General features: G+C 37.2%; 1 protein-coding gene across 3 annotated transcripts in view; it reads left to right on the plus strand.

The window, feature by feature from the left end:
• The window catches only part of LRBA (LPS responsive beige-like anchor protein), a 563,043-nt gene that overhangs the window by 536,936 nt on the left and 11,932 nt on the right, over nt 1-14,175 (plus strand). The gene's annotated exons all lie outside the window — the stretch shown is intronic.

A 14,175-nucleotide genomic window follows, 5' to 3' on the forward strand; every position in this document is an offset into this window, starting at 1 on the left:
TAAAGCAAGTCATAAAAGGCCAATATGGAATATTCAAATGGTTCTTGGTTTTTCAGATGGGAAATGAAAATGTTCAGCAACAGCCTTAAACATCTTTATGAAACTATGCTGAAGGCAGTAAAACAAAAAATGTGTAACCATTTAAAATTGTAATTCACAGAAGGCAAAAAAGGAAGCAGCTACCATTAAAACCAATCGCACACAGCTGCAGAAAAGAAATGGCTTTAGAAAAACACATTAAGAAGTAGGAAAAAACAATTAAAGGGACCACCTGAAAAATGAGAATTTAATTAAAATGATTATGACAACACTGAAAAGTTCCTGCAAAAATAGCTTTAGATTTTTCATAAGTTGGAGCTTTTTAGCTGCTCTTAAATATTTACAGTTTCTTAATTTAAAGCAAGTTGCAATGTATTTGGCTAAGGAAGGATCGTGTTGTTGCTGATTACTTTACCTGAATCCTGCGGTACATCTGTCACTCAGCCCCAGGTTATGAGACAGTCTGAATACATTTGAGTCCATCGTATTTTGGGTTGACTTCTTTGAGTTGTGCTTATTAAATGTCTATTATATATATGAAAGTGAAACTTTATAATTGAAAGCCTATACAATTTTAAAAAGTATTAGCAAAGTGTTTTTTCAGAGCTGGTTCTGCTTTGTTTGTGTTCGGTTGGTGTGGTTTTTATTCAGTGAACCTCTACTGTATATTTCTTATTTTAATCAAAGCACAGATCATTCTCCATACAAATAGAATATAAAAAATAAGGCTGCAATGCTATGGATAACACAGTCTTTGTGATCAGATCAACTTTAGTGTGTCTGTATGGGGGATAGTGTGTACATGTGTGTATTTCACATATTTATACAAACAGGTCCAGTTTATATATAACTATGATAACATTTTGAAATATGTAAACTTCAGGAATTTTTTTTCACATTATTTTGAAAGGTGCTTCATGGTCTTTTATTATGGACCCCTACATTCGGCTCATTCTCCTTTCTGGCCTTTTAGGATGAGTGACTAGTTTCAATTTCTTCTTTTCCTGTGTCTATAAATTTAGTTATTGAGATATACTCACTTAACTCAGACAGACCTAGATTTGACATAGATAATAAATATACCATTTTGTTATTTATTGGAAAATATTTAGGACGAACTTTCTCTTGCCTTAAAATAGTTCATAATGTTTTATGCACATATAACAATCCAGATGCAAGAAAAAATATATATATATTTTTTTTACTTATGTAACCTAATCATGTTCATGTTATTACCAATGTGTATTCTGAGAAGTAGCTAAAGGCTTACTAGCTATAGCACATTTATAGGCAATAGTTGTTACATTTCATACATTTAAGTATATTTTAAAACTAGAAATATTCAGCTTTTCCATATGGGTGAAATATGCATTTACATATTTAAATACCTTATGAATCACCCTAGAGATGGCTTTTACATGCGCATCTTCTAAAGAAATAAATCAAGTAGGATTGACCACATTCTGGAGTTTGGAGTAAAACAAATCTGAGTTCTAAGCTTTGCTGTGGTCCTTGTGTCTTGTCTGCAAAATGAAAGCAACAATGGGAACTAAGGTGTTATCAGAAGCACTGGGTGCGTAGAGCAAATAAATCACCACACAAGCACCATCATGTTAGCATTAGAGTATATATTATAATGTTACATTTTTCATAAAGCACTTCATCTATACTCTCTCATTGTCTGCAGTATGGTGGACATTAACTCCGAGCAGTGCTGGAAATGCAAGGAAAAAATAAAAGAATAATATAATAGCACAGCTAATAAAAATTTTAGAAAATTGTAATGTATCTTGACTAAACTAAATTACCTTTCTCAAAGTGAACCTCATCCTTCCTGGCCCTTTTCTAGCATCTGATGTCCCAATTTAATTTTGCTTTAGCTTTGAAGGGTGGATCTGGGAGAAAGACAAATAGGCACTTTTTCATATAATGAGAATTTCCGCACATTAGAACAGAAAAATGAACAAGCCAGTTAAAGCTTTTCAAAACATAATGACGAGAGAGAGAGAGAGAGAGAGAGAGAGAGAGAGAGAGAGAGAGAGATATTTCACCGTGTGTTTTAAGCATTCATGCAAGCTGGTTCGGATTTTATAAGCCTCTGGCTCATTGATGGCTCCACGAAGCAGTCGCCGAAGTCAGAGGCTTTCAGATGAGGAATTTTAGGCTGTGCTTATTCCTGTATTATATCTGTTGGATGCAGTGTAAGTGTCCTTTAAGAGATGATCAGGCTTTTATATATATATAATTGCACTGTGGTCTATAAATGCCTCCACTTAAATTTTTGAATTTAGACTTTTCTTGCTTGAAGGGAAAATAGGCAAATTTTTTAAAAACTAGGGTGTTGCTTTTTCTTCATTTTATAGATCTTATTCAAGTATTTTGTGCGCTTTTTATTTCAAAAATTACGAAAATAAGCTAGTAATTTTACTTGCTGGGATCATAAGCCTACAACATTTTCTATAAACCTTAGTGCTATATGTAAAGTTAATAGCTTTATTGCTATTTTAAAAAATAATGTTGCCCAATATTAATATGCATATTGGTTGGGCAAAATCAGGCTAACTCTATATGTGGTACAATTTGGGATTTATGAAAGGGTACACGTGTTCTCTGAAATCTGGATTCTGTGGCAGAGCCTTGCTCGCCTGCACAACAGAGAGGTGTTCCTCTCCGTCTGTTGTCTTGTGTGGGTTATCTCCTGTGGAATGCAGCTTCTCCAGGAAAAGAAAATTAACATAGGATTCCATTTAGTTGTGACTTTTAAAAATAAAATCAACCAAGAACATTTCAATGAAAGATGTTTTTGTTTGGAAGCATATCTCTGCCCGAGCACTCTGTATGTTTTTTGAACCAAATCTTGTCCACCAAAATGCTTTTCCTGGAATAATCCTTTTTCCTTCAAAATGGAGAAAATGCTGCCCAATACATTCAGTTGATAATTAAATATTTTAAAACTTTGAAATGACCTTACAAGCAAGATGAAAATTTCCAAAATCGTTATTTATCCACCATTTTATATTGTATTAATAGACCATAAAATTAAAATTAAATACTTATTAAAAGTATTTAAGTATTTTTAGCTATCTGAGCGATTTTTTTAAAGCCACAGTTGATTAGCTTTAGAAGCAAATGGTTGCTGACTGTGAGGGTATTGTGTAGATTTGTGTGTATAGTATTTTGGTAAAGTAGTTTTCCATTCTCACGTTCTGTTTTTGATTTGATTGAAAGGTGGCATTTTTTTTCCTTGTTGCAATCAGACATGCTAATCTATGTCAGCTTTCTTCTTTATGGGCATGGCGTCTACTGAAAGAAAGAAAAAGCTAAGTTTTTTTCATAACACCGGGATTCTGTTTTTTAAGAATATTTCAGCACCGTTAATTAGAAAGAAGGTTTTATTAACCATAAGGCTAGCACTAACAGACCACAGAGCTGCTTTTTAAAGTACTGTATGCCATAGCTGCCCTGCTTTTTTTCTCTGTCTAAAACTTCATTTTGTTATACTCTCATCAATCACTTAAGTCATTACCGTAAATCCTACTGTTGTTAATTTTACTAGTATCACCCTAATGAGGCATTCTTGCTATAATTAAAAATGAATTCTAACTTTAAGGCATTCTAAATTTTTTTTAATGAATTTAGAATGATCTTGCCATATGAGCATAAATACCAGATATACATAGACTACTCATCAAGTCCATAACAAAAGTAGTATCATCCAGGTGTGAAATATTTACTGGTTGCCTCTGTGCACATGTCTTATGCATATGTATTTTTGTGCACATATTTAGGAATTATGTTCTTTTTATCACAAAGCCTACTATGTTTTATTGAAGCCACTGATAAATCCTTATTCTTTGTCTTGCCAAAGTAAGGTAGATGCAACACAAACTGTAGGTGTCCTAGAGCACCATCTGCTGGATGCATTTGGGGACTTAATGTTAGTAAATTTGAAAATCAGCACTTGATAAGACAGGTGTACTTTGTTTTTAATTGCCTGTGACGTATTATTTATGGGACCCAAATGTCAAGATGTATGAATATGTGTTGAACCATAAGAGTTTATAAAATAACTCACTTTCTTTTTTCTTATGCCCCATGCCGACCTGGATTTGGAACTTGATAATAAATATTGTTTAAGGAGAAAGTGAGCAAAATATATGCCCAGTGAAACAAAGCATCACAGTTTATCATGAGATTTAAATTCTTACTGACTGCAGGTCTTCAGTAAGCTATAGTTGGAGAAAATTCTTTGGATGATATTTTAACTTCAGGTTCCTTACCTTCACTAAATTCTGAATAGAAAAGCAATGTTTGCAACAAGTAGCCTTCTTATTCCTTGGATGTGAATTTTGATCTACTCTTTTGTCAACAACACGAGTTCTTGTACATGTCTCATCGGGAGCTTTCCTGTTTGGTGTGCACCTTTGCACCAACACTGAGACTGCCTGTGTTTTTCTTCCTTGAAGAATTCATCAAGTAGGGTTGGAAACAATATGTTGGCAGTGTTCGAGTTCAGGTGACATTAAAACTACGTCTATGAAATTCTCCAGAAGGTCCAGGATGTTTAGTGCTCCATGATGTAATGCAGGCCCTCAAGTTCCAGCAAAACAACTCTGTATTTACTGCTTGTAACTAATAGTAGATGTGGTAAAAGGAATTATATTCATATGGCAAATGAATACAACCTTAATGTGCACCATATGCAGAGTGGCGGGGTGATGTGCCAATATATCACATTTATTTACCTTGTTTAGTTGCAGAGAAAAATGGCTATACCATTCAGCCCGTAGACTATAGCCATATAAATATGAGAACAGAAGAACTGGTGATTTATGCCCTCAAATTGAAGCTGAGTGTCTTCATATGTAGACTCTCATAGTGCCACACCAAAGAAAGCTGTCTGTCTAATACTATATGCTCAGATAGGAAATTTAATTTCAAACAAGTGCTGGAATTAATTTAAGAAGTACAGATTTCCTTTAGTCAACTAAGTATCATTGTATAGGCTCTCAAAGAAAATTTTGAATGTCTTCTTTCATTTAATTGGGACTGAATATACTCTGAAATTGTAAGCTACTTCCTCCCTCCTTTTCGCCTAAAAGCAGGGTTCTGCTTTTAGAATGTGTGTGTGTGTGTGTGTGTGTGTGTGAGAGAGAGAGAGAGAGAGAGAGAGAGAGAGAGAGAGAGAGAGAGAGAGAGAGAGAGAGAAAAGAGAGAGAGACATTATTATAGAACTACTAATGATACATTTAATTAATACCTCCTGGAAAAACATATTAGACTAACTTTATCACCTTCCCAAAGTTGGCCTCATTAGAGAAATTATATGACAGCTTTGGCCATATGTACCTCATATTACACTTTAGATATTCCTGAGGATTTATGAAAAGAGACCCATTTTTATAGGAAAGTAAGTACTTAAATGCCTCTGTTGATTTCTTTTACAAAACAGCAGTTGCCCTATCTTTTAAAGTTATTTTTGTCGCCTTCAAATCGGTTCAATCCGACTTTTGATTTTGGATTTGAAGTGTTTTTAGATAGAAAAAATCCTCAGAAGCCATTTTTCCCCTCATGGCTTAGAGCTTCATGACTGTTGATCTTTTTCGCTTTTAGTCTTGTAGTTTGTAACTTTCTACACCTTAGAGATCACTGTTTCCTTGGGGTGAGTGGGGTCAAGATGTTTTCTTATTTTATTAATTGAGATATAATTGACGTGTAATACTAGTTTCAGGTGTGCAACATCCTGATTCGATACATGTATATATTGCAAAATGATCACCACAATATGTCTAGTTAACATCCATCACCACATAGTCACAGATTTTTTTCCCTTTCGTGAGAACTTTTAAGATCGACTTTCAGCAAATTTCAAATATACAGTACAGTATTGTTAATTATAGCCACCATACTGCCCATTACACCCCCAGGACTTACTTATTTTATAAGTGGAGGTTTCTGCCTTTTGACTGCCTTTGCCAGTTTTCCCTACCCCCACCTTTGGCAACCACCAATCTCTACTCTGCATCTAAGAGCTTTTTTTTTTTTTTCTTTCTAAGATTTCACATGTAAGTTTGATTCTATGGTATTTGTCTTTTTCTGTCTGACTTACTTCGCAGAATGCCCAGGTCTATCCAGGTTGTCTCAAATGGCAGGCTTTCCTTTTTCTTTTTACTGTTGCTGCACAATATTCCATTGTGTATATAAACCACATTTTCTTTATATATTCATCCATCGCTGGGCACTTAGGTTGTTTCCATGTCTTGACTATTGTAAGTAATGCTGATTAAACATAGGGGTGCAGATATCTTTTCAAGTTAGTGTTTTTGTTTCCTTTGGATAAATACCCAGAAGTGGAATTGCTGGATCATGTGGTAAATCTATTTTTAATTTTCTGAGGAACCTCCATACTGTTTTCCACAGTGACTGCTCAGCTCACATTCCCACTAACAGTGCACAAAGGTTCCCTTTTCTCCACATCCTTGCCAACACTTGTTATTTCTTGTCTTCTGGATAATAGCCATTCTAATAAGTGTAAGGTTATATCTCATTGTGGTTTTGATTTGCGTTTTCCTGATGATTAATTACGTGGAACACCTTTTATGTACCTGTTGGCCATCTGTAGGTCTTCTTTGGAACAATGTCTGTTCAGAAACTCTGCTCATTTTTTAATCAGATTCGGGGAGGGGTTATGTGTGTGGTGGGTTTTTTTTTTTTTTTTTTTTTTTTTTTTTTTGCTGAATTGCATGAGGTCTTTATATATTTTGGATATTAGCCCCCTTATCAGATGTGTGATTTGCAAATATTTTCTCCCATTTCATAGATAGCTTTTTCATTTTGTTGGTGGTTTCCTTTGCTGAACAGAAGCTTTTCCATTTGATTCAGGCCTCACTGTTCATTTTTTACTTTTGTTGTCTGCTTTTGGGGTCAAGTCCAGAATGTTTCTAATAGCTAAAGATGTGAAAACCCTCTATAATTCTCAATAGTGCCTTACTTATGTATCTTTAACAAAGGAACCTTTAAAATGTTAAGGAGGAGCCCTGGCTGGATAGCTCAGGTGGTTGGAGCATTGTCCTGTGCACCAAAAAGTTGTGGGTTCGATAACCAGTTAGGGCACATACGTAGGTTGTGAGTTTGATCCCTGGTTGGGGCACGTATGTATGGGAGGCAACCTATCAGTGTTTCTCTCTCACATTGATGTTTCTCTCTCTCTTCCCCGGCTCCTTCCTCACTTTCTAAAATCAATAAACATATCCTCAAGTGAGGATTAAAAATAAAATGTTAAGGAGGACATCTTACAAAGAATTTTATGTGACTTGGGTATTTAGGATAGATAGATTAAAAAATTAGTTTTTACTTTTAATTACTATTCAGAAAAAGCTTAATTTTGAATATCAACAAATATGAATAAGATTGCATGTCAGTAAGTGTTCTATCTGCATTCTTTATTGGAGGCAGAATTATCTAGTGTTTATGTTACTAGAAACCCATATGCAGCTACAGAAGCTGTCAGTGAATTAGAACCAAAAACAAGCCCCTCAATGGGGAATCGAAAATGAAAAGTCCAACAAGCAGGAAGAAAGAAGTACGTCAGTTAAGTTTGATGTATCCACATAATGAAATAGTGTACAGCCATTAATGTATTTGGATTTGTGATATTGACATGAGGGATCTGCTCTCTGTAATGTTAAATGTAAAAGATCACCATACTATATGTATAACATGATGTAATTTAAATGTCTATGTCTGTATGTGTATACCTTGTACTCTATGTATATTTGTGCATAGAAAGAAGTCTAGAATGATAGCAGCAAAAGGTTATCAACGGTTATTTATATATAGTGGGTTTTGGAGGCAGTTTTCATTTTCTTTACAATTCACTAATTTATATTAATGTTTTCTAATAAGCATGTTTTACTTTGATAATCAGAGATAATATATTTGTGAGAAAAAAATTCTTGTAACATACTTGCACTTTCTGCTGTAGGCTTCTAGATATTAGTGGTTGTAGCAGAGTTTACATGGATTGTCAGGTAAGGTTAGAAAGTCCAAGAAAAGGACAAATGGGAGAATTTCTAGAAATTAAGGTCTATTTTCTCCTTGACAAAAAAAAAAAAAACAAAAACAAAAAAACACCACAATAATAATGAGGACCATCTCTAATTGGCATTTATGCAGCACAGAATTATATAATATTATACTTTTCTAAAAGGAGTGTCCACAACAGAGGGTGCAAATATGCATCATTCTGTTGCTGCTGCTGCTGCTGGGTGATGCTTCCTGGGTGCTCACTGCATGCCAGGCGCATTCTCAGCACTTTACACACCGGCTCATTAATCCTCACAGTGGTCCTGTGTGGTGACTACTGTTTCCCTTGCTTTATAGCTGAGGCACAGAGGGATTATAAATATGCCTTTATGTTTCCCCCTGACCTTGAAGCTCCTGCATCTTACTCTAACTCTGAGAACTTGCCCAACCAGCGTCACAGAGCTAGCAATGCTGGAGGCTGAATTCAAACTCAGGTCTGGAGGCCGTTGACACCATCCTTCACCACTCAGAAGGACTGTCAGCTGTAGATAGTTTGGTGCAACCCTTTCACTAAAGCTCTCTCAGCATCTGCAAAGGACAGTACGAGATAATTTTGTTATACTGTGTTCTTATGTATTTGTCATGATAGGATTTTGTGTGTTTTTTTAATATTACACATTAAGGGTTATAACTTTACATGTATAATTATAGATACATATCTACACACACCCATTTTCTAATGCAGTCTTAAAGGATGATTCCATTGTCATAAACTATATATATGCATATAAACTACATATTGCATATGTAATATATAGTTACATATCATAGAGGAAGAGAAAGATTATAAACCAAGATTATCTATTATAATTGATTTTATACCAACACTAGAGGCCCAGTGCATGATTGAATCATGCACGTGTAGGGTCCCCTACACGCTTTCGCTTTCGATCGCGGGGGAGCTGGGTGCCTGGTGCCGGAGCAGACAGGCACCCAGCTCCCACGCTTTTGATGGTCCGCGGCGGGACGTGAGCTCGCTGCCTCAGAGGCCCCTTCTGTTCAGCAGCACAGCCATGGCGCAGACGCTGAGCTCGTGCCACCACTGGCGATGCGAGCTCAGCGTCCCACTGGCCCAATCGGCTACCCCGGCCACCCCGAGTCCCGCCCCCTGTGCCTCCCAGTGGCCCAATCGTGGGCATAGCGGAATGATGGTAATTTACATATTACCATTTTATTAGGTAGGATTATCTTGTCTTGCATTAATAATTCTAATCTTATTTACAAGCAGAAGCTACAGTCTGATGGTTGCCACATCCTGAGTGCAGTTATGGCTTTTTTTTTTTTCTGTAGTCTGTATGTTTCACCAAATTAACTTTTTTTTTTTTTTTTTTTACACCAAAGAGACCATGCTGAATAGAGAGGAGGGGGAAGAGTTGGTGGAGATAGAATGAAAAGAACAAATTTCAAATAGTTTCTCTTTGCATACTTACTATATAGTATTATAATGTCCATTGAAAAATTAGGAAGTACAGAGAACAGACTGACAACTATTAGAGGGGAGGGGTTTTGAAGGCTAGATGCAAAAGCTGAAGGGATTAAGAAAAGAAAAAAAAACCTCATAGACAGGCAACAAGTATGGTGATTACCAGAGGGTAAAGGGGGTTGGGGGGAGGTAGAAAAGGGTATGGGGGGGGGGGATAAATGGTGATGGAAGGAGGCTTGACTTTGGGTGGTAAACACACAATACAAATGATGTATTATAGACCTGTATACTTGAAACCTATTTTATTAACCAATATCACCCCAATAAACTTACCAAATTTAAAAAAGAAAAGAAAAATTAGGAAGTTAATGGGACAGGTTTAAGAAACACTTAATAGCTAACCTCATTTCCACTTCAGAAAAGTCATTTTTTTTCTTGATTTACCATTATGATGAGTCACATGAGAAAGCTTAGTATTCAGTTTTTACATGATATTTTTTCTCAATGAGTCCTCTCAAGTAATCAAAATATAATTAAAACTAGAGGCCCGGTGCATGAAAATTCATGCACTGGGGGGGGGGGGGTTGTCCTCAGCTCAGCCTGCCCCCTCTCACAGTCTGGGAGCCCTCAGGGGATGTCCTACTGAGGGCTTAGGCCCACTCCCCAGGGAGGCCAGCCGCAGTCTGGCCTCCCTCTGCAGGAGGCAACCAGGAGGATCAGGGGAAGGCGCTGCCCCCATCACCCCACTGCTGCTGCCAAAGCCAGCTGCTACAGGGTCTGCTGACCCTTGGCCCTCACTTATTAGTGCTGGCCCTGCTCCCCACCCACTTGTGTGTGTGTGGGGGGTGATCTGGGGCCAGGCCGGCTGGGGGAGGGGCTGTGGGAGGTTGAGGCACCTAGGTCACACCCCATCCAGCCTCTGTGGAGGCTCCAGGACTGTGGGACGCCCCGCCTCTCCCAGCACCTGCCTCTGCGAATTGAGGGGCCGTGTGGTGGCAGGTGGGACTGGCCCACCTCTCCCAGTGCCCGCCTCTGGGGACAGAGGGGCCATGCGGCACGCATGGGACTGGCCCTGGCCCTCCGCGCCGCTGCCTCTCCTGCGCCACCAGCCCTTGGCCTTTGCAGCTGCTGCGGCTTAGTCCGGAAGGACTTCCGGAAGACACCCAGTCTAATTAGCATATTACCCTTTTATTAGTATAGATGGAACAAAAGGCATCTGTAAAACAGAAGTATCCATCTTTAGGAAATGACTGGCATATAATGTATAATACTTAGATTTTTTTAAAAACACATATATGCTTGATAAATTTATTAGATTCTTAAACATATTCTTTTATTTTATTTTTAATTAAATTTATGGGGGATGGCATTGGTTAATAGGATCATATAGGTTTCAAGTGTACATTTTTTGGGTATATCATTTGTATATTGCTTTGTGTGCCCACCTCCCAAAGTTAAATCATCTTCCATCACCATATATTTGATCCCCTTTACCCTTTTCTACCCCACTCCACCCCCTTCTCTCTGGTAATCATATTTCCTGTCAACATGAGTATTCTGTTGAAATGATTTTTTTTTAACAAAGCCAGGTTTCACATTTTGTTTTTACCTCTCTAAGAGACTAGTTGCTGTTAGGTTTTACTGTGGGAAATTATATCAGTTGTTTTTATTTGAAGACTTTATTAATTGATGTTAAATATTAATTTTGTATAAAAATTTAACTATAATAGTTTGGACTTCTGTAACAGTCAGTGCAGCTTTTGGACATTTCCAATTACAGAGATACATGTAATTTGCAGGTTTATGGGAAGATCGACAAAACCTGCTCAGTGACCATTTGAAATCAAGTCACTTACAAATGCAGGCCACATTTTAGTCCCCTCCTTGTTTCCATAGTCCATTGCACAAGATAAGTACCCACTAAATGTTACTAAGTGAATGGATGAGTGAAGGAATGAATGAACTAAAAAGGAGACACGTTAGCTTCTGGCACAGGAATCTTCTAAACTAAGCATTAATTGGAAGAAATAATTTTATTTCTACAAAAATAAGAACAGGGAAATGTTAAACCGTGCTTCATTTTATAATTAGTGGTATAAAATATTTAAACTGCTAATGAGAACTTTGCAATGCACTGTAAGGTAATTTTCATAAGACTGAGGAGATGATGCCAGAAATACCAAAAACTTCATTCATTTTTAAAAATGTAATTCAAAATTTGCCAGAAATCTGTGTCAGGTCTATTTTTACCTGGATTATTAATCCTTTTGCCTTATAGAAACAGAGTCTTTGAAATATTTTTCTCATTGGATATTTATGAGCAGGATACTAAATAAATTACTGTCTTCTCTTCTCTCAGGTATAACTGTAAGTAGTTCAGAGTCCATTTGATGGAGAAATACACTTAGTATTATGAGGGCACCGAAGAAAGTAATTTAATAAAAACATTTGTTATTCTGCCTAATGGTGTAAACCTTTCACCTGATATTTTAAAGCAGAGATCCAATATAAATGCTAACTGAGCATATGGAGATCTTGTCAATGCAGTGGGTTGTTACACCAGTGTGTAAGTTACTGCTGATCCTCAGTGTTGTGTGCGGAGGAAAGCACATCTGTAAAAACTGGTGCGCCCTGGTATCTGTGGCAGGATTTGGCCTGTCTTTAATCTCCTTTGACTTGTTCATCTTCCTTTAAGGCCGTCCATAAAGATGCACCGAGCATCCCTTTCAGCCTTTGGTGGATTTGCACCAGTGGTCATAAACCTGCTCTCGGGACAAAGACCCCCTTTCCTTTGAAGTAATTGCTCAAGCTTTTCAAGGCAGTCCAAGAGTCTATCCTCTTTCTCTTTTTATTTTTCTTTGAGATGAGTTTGACATGTAGCCCCTTAAACTAGCATCAAGATAAATTTTTCTCTTGGCTTTATTGAAAGCCATGACGATTTTTCAAGCACTAAGACTTAAAAGGTTCTTAAGAGGATCTGCTCTGCTTTGTGATCTAGCTTTCAGTGGATCCTGCTATCTCAGCCAGCAACAGTGGGGACTTTTGGTATCCATTAACTACTGCAAACTTTTATCAAAGAATTAGCCTGATATTTTCCAGAAGACTTCTTTTCCCCTTGTTCTTTATTTGGTTTGGAGACTTCAGTGAGCGATGGAGATAGCTTTGGGGGTCTTTGAAAAAGTAATATGTGGCCAATATTGTCTTCCTGGAGCTGATTTCCCCCTAGGTAGTAAGTCTGTGGGTGACAAGTAGTCGGGAGGGGCAGGTCTAGGTGGGTGCTGCAGTGAGCATGAGTTATATGGTTTCTAGGCTTTGCAAGCAGAAATATAGAGAGATATGTAGGATTTTGCCTTTCTTTTCTGTGGGAGGTGATTGCTTGGGCTCTGGGATCCAGGTGATGTATAACCATGTAACTACAGAGGATCGATTCTGAGCCACATATACCAGTAGGTCTGTGTTCTGCCTCTGAGTATGCCCTCTACCTTTAATAGCTTCAGTATAAGAAGTTCCCGAAATATCTGGCAAACTTAAACAGTTTGAACCTGTTGGGTTTAAATCCCATGTCATAGAATTCTATTCACTCTGGTGAAATATTAATATTTAGAACATTTGGCTTCTTTGCATTTATAAAAATCCACAAGTATTTATTTTGAACAGAGTTTTTGATGAGAAAATAAAAAGAACATTCAATTTACACAGCAGATAATAAGGGAATACAAAGTCCGTTTTTAAGCAAGACTGAAAACAACTTTTCTTAGGGGAAATGCTATTTCTTCATATGTTGTCACATGTGGATTTTTAAAGGCCATTAATGTGCGTTTCCTAAAGGGAGGGAAGTTAAGTAGCACAATCTTTTTACTGGAAATTCAGTGAGTGTTTGTGAAACCAGTTACCTGAGAAGAACCCAATGATTATAAGTCTGCCCTTATGCTTTTAATTTGTTGTTTTTCTTTTCCTTTCTTTCCCCCTGTATTTCCTGAACTGTCTGACCTGCTTCCTGGGTTAGAGAACATTTTGCCAAACTTCTAAGCCAACATCCTAGCATTGAACAGTTCTTTATTTAGAGATTGGGCCCAAGGAAAAGAAAAAGCCTTTTTTCTGTTTTGAAATTACATCGTATGTGTGTAGAGGCAAACATGATTGGTATGGCGTGGATTTAGTATTTTGCAAATAGAGCATATTTATTAAAATTTTAATTATGAGTTTACAGAAAAGAGCGCTTACACCTTACCCCACTTTATGGGGTTAATTGGGAGGCTTCCTAAACTCTTGACTTTATAGTCATAGAAAATTCTCAATATTCGAACTGTTTTGCATGAAAGAAATACAGTGTCAGCAATATTCTCACTTCCTCCCCATGTTCCTGGGAAAGTATTCTTAGATCTAGGAAAAGTAAAGTTAGCCCTGACATGCTTAGGTGATAGTGTTCTCTGGGTCCGCCATTACCCATCTGCCCTGTGTTTACTTTGGTTGACACTTAGGTCGTTTTCAGTTGCCATCAGTTTTCCTTCAAACCTTCATTTGCCACTAAGGAATTCCAAGACAATTCAAATTAAAACACAAATCTCACCCGTCCCCCCCGCCCCCTTAAAATGGTTGACTTATGAAAACAGAAGAGTAATCACTGA

This window comes from Cnephaeus nilssonii (genome assembly GCF_951640355.1).
Source record: "Cnephaeus nilssonii genome assembly, chromosome: 5".
Lineage (NCBI taxonomy): Eukaryota > Metazoa > Chordata > Mammalia > Chiroptera > Vespertilionidae > Cnephaeus > Cnephaeus nilssonii.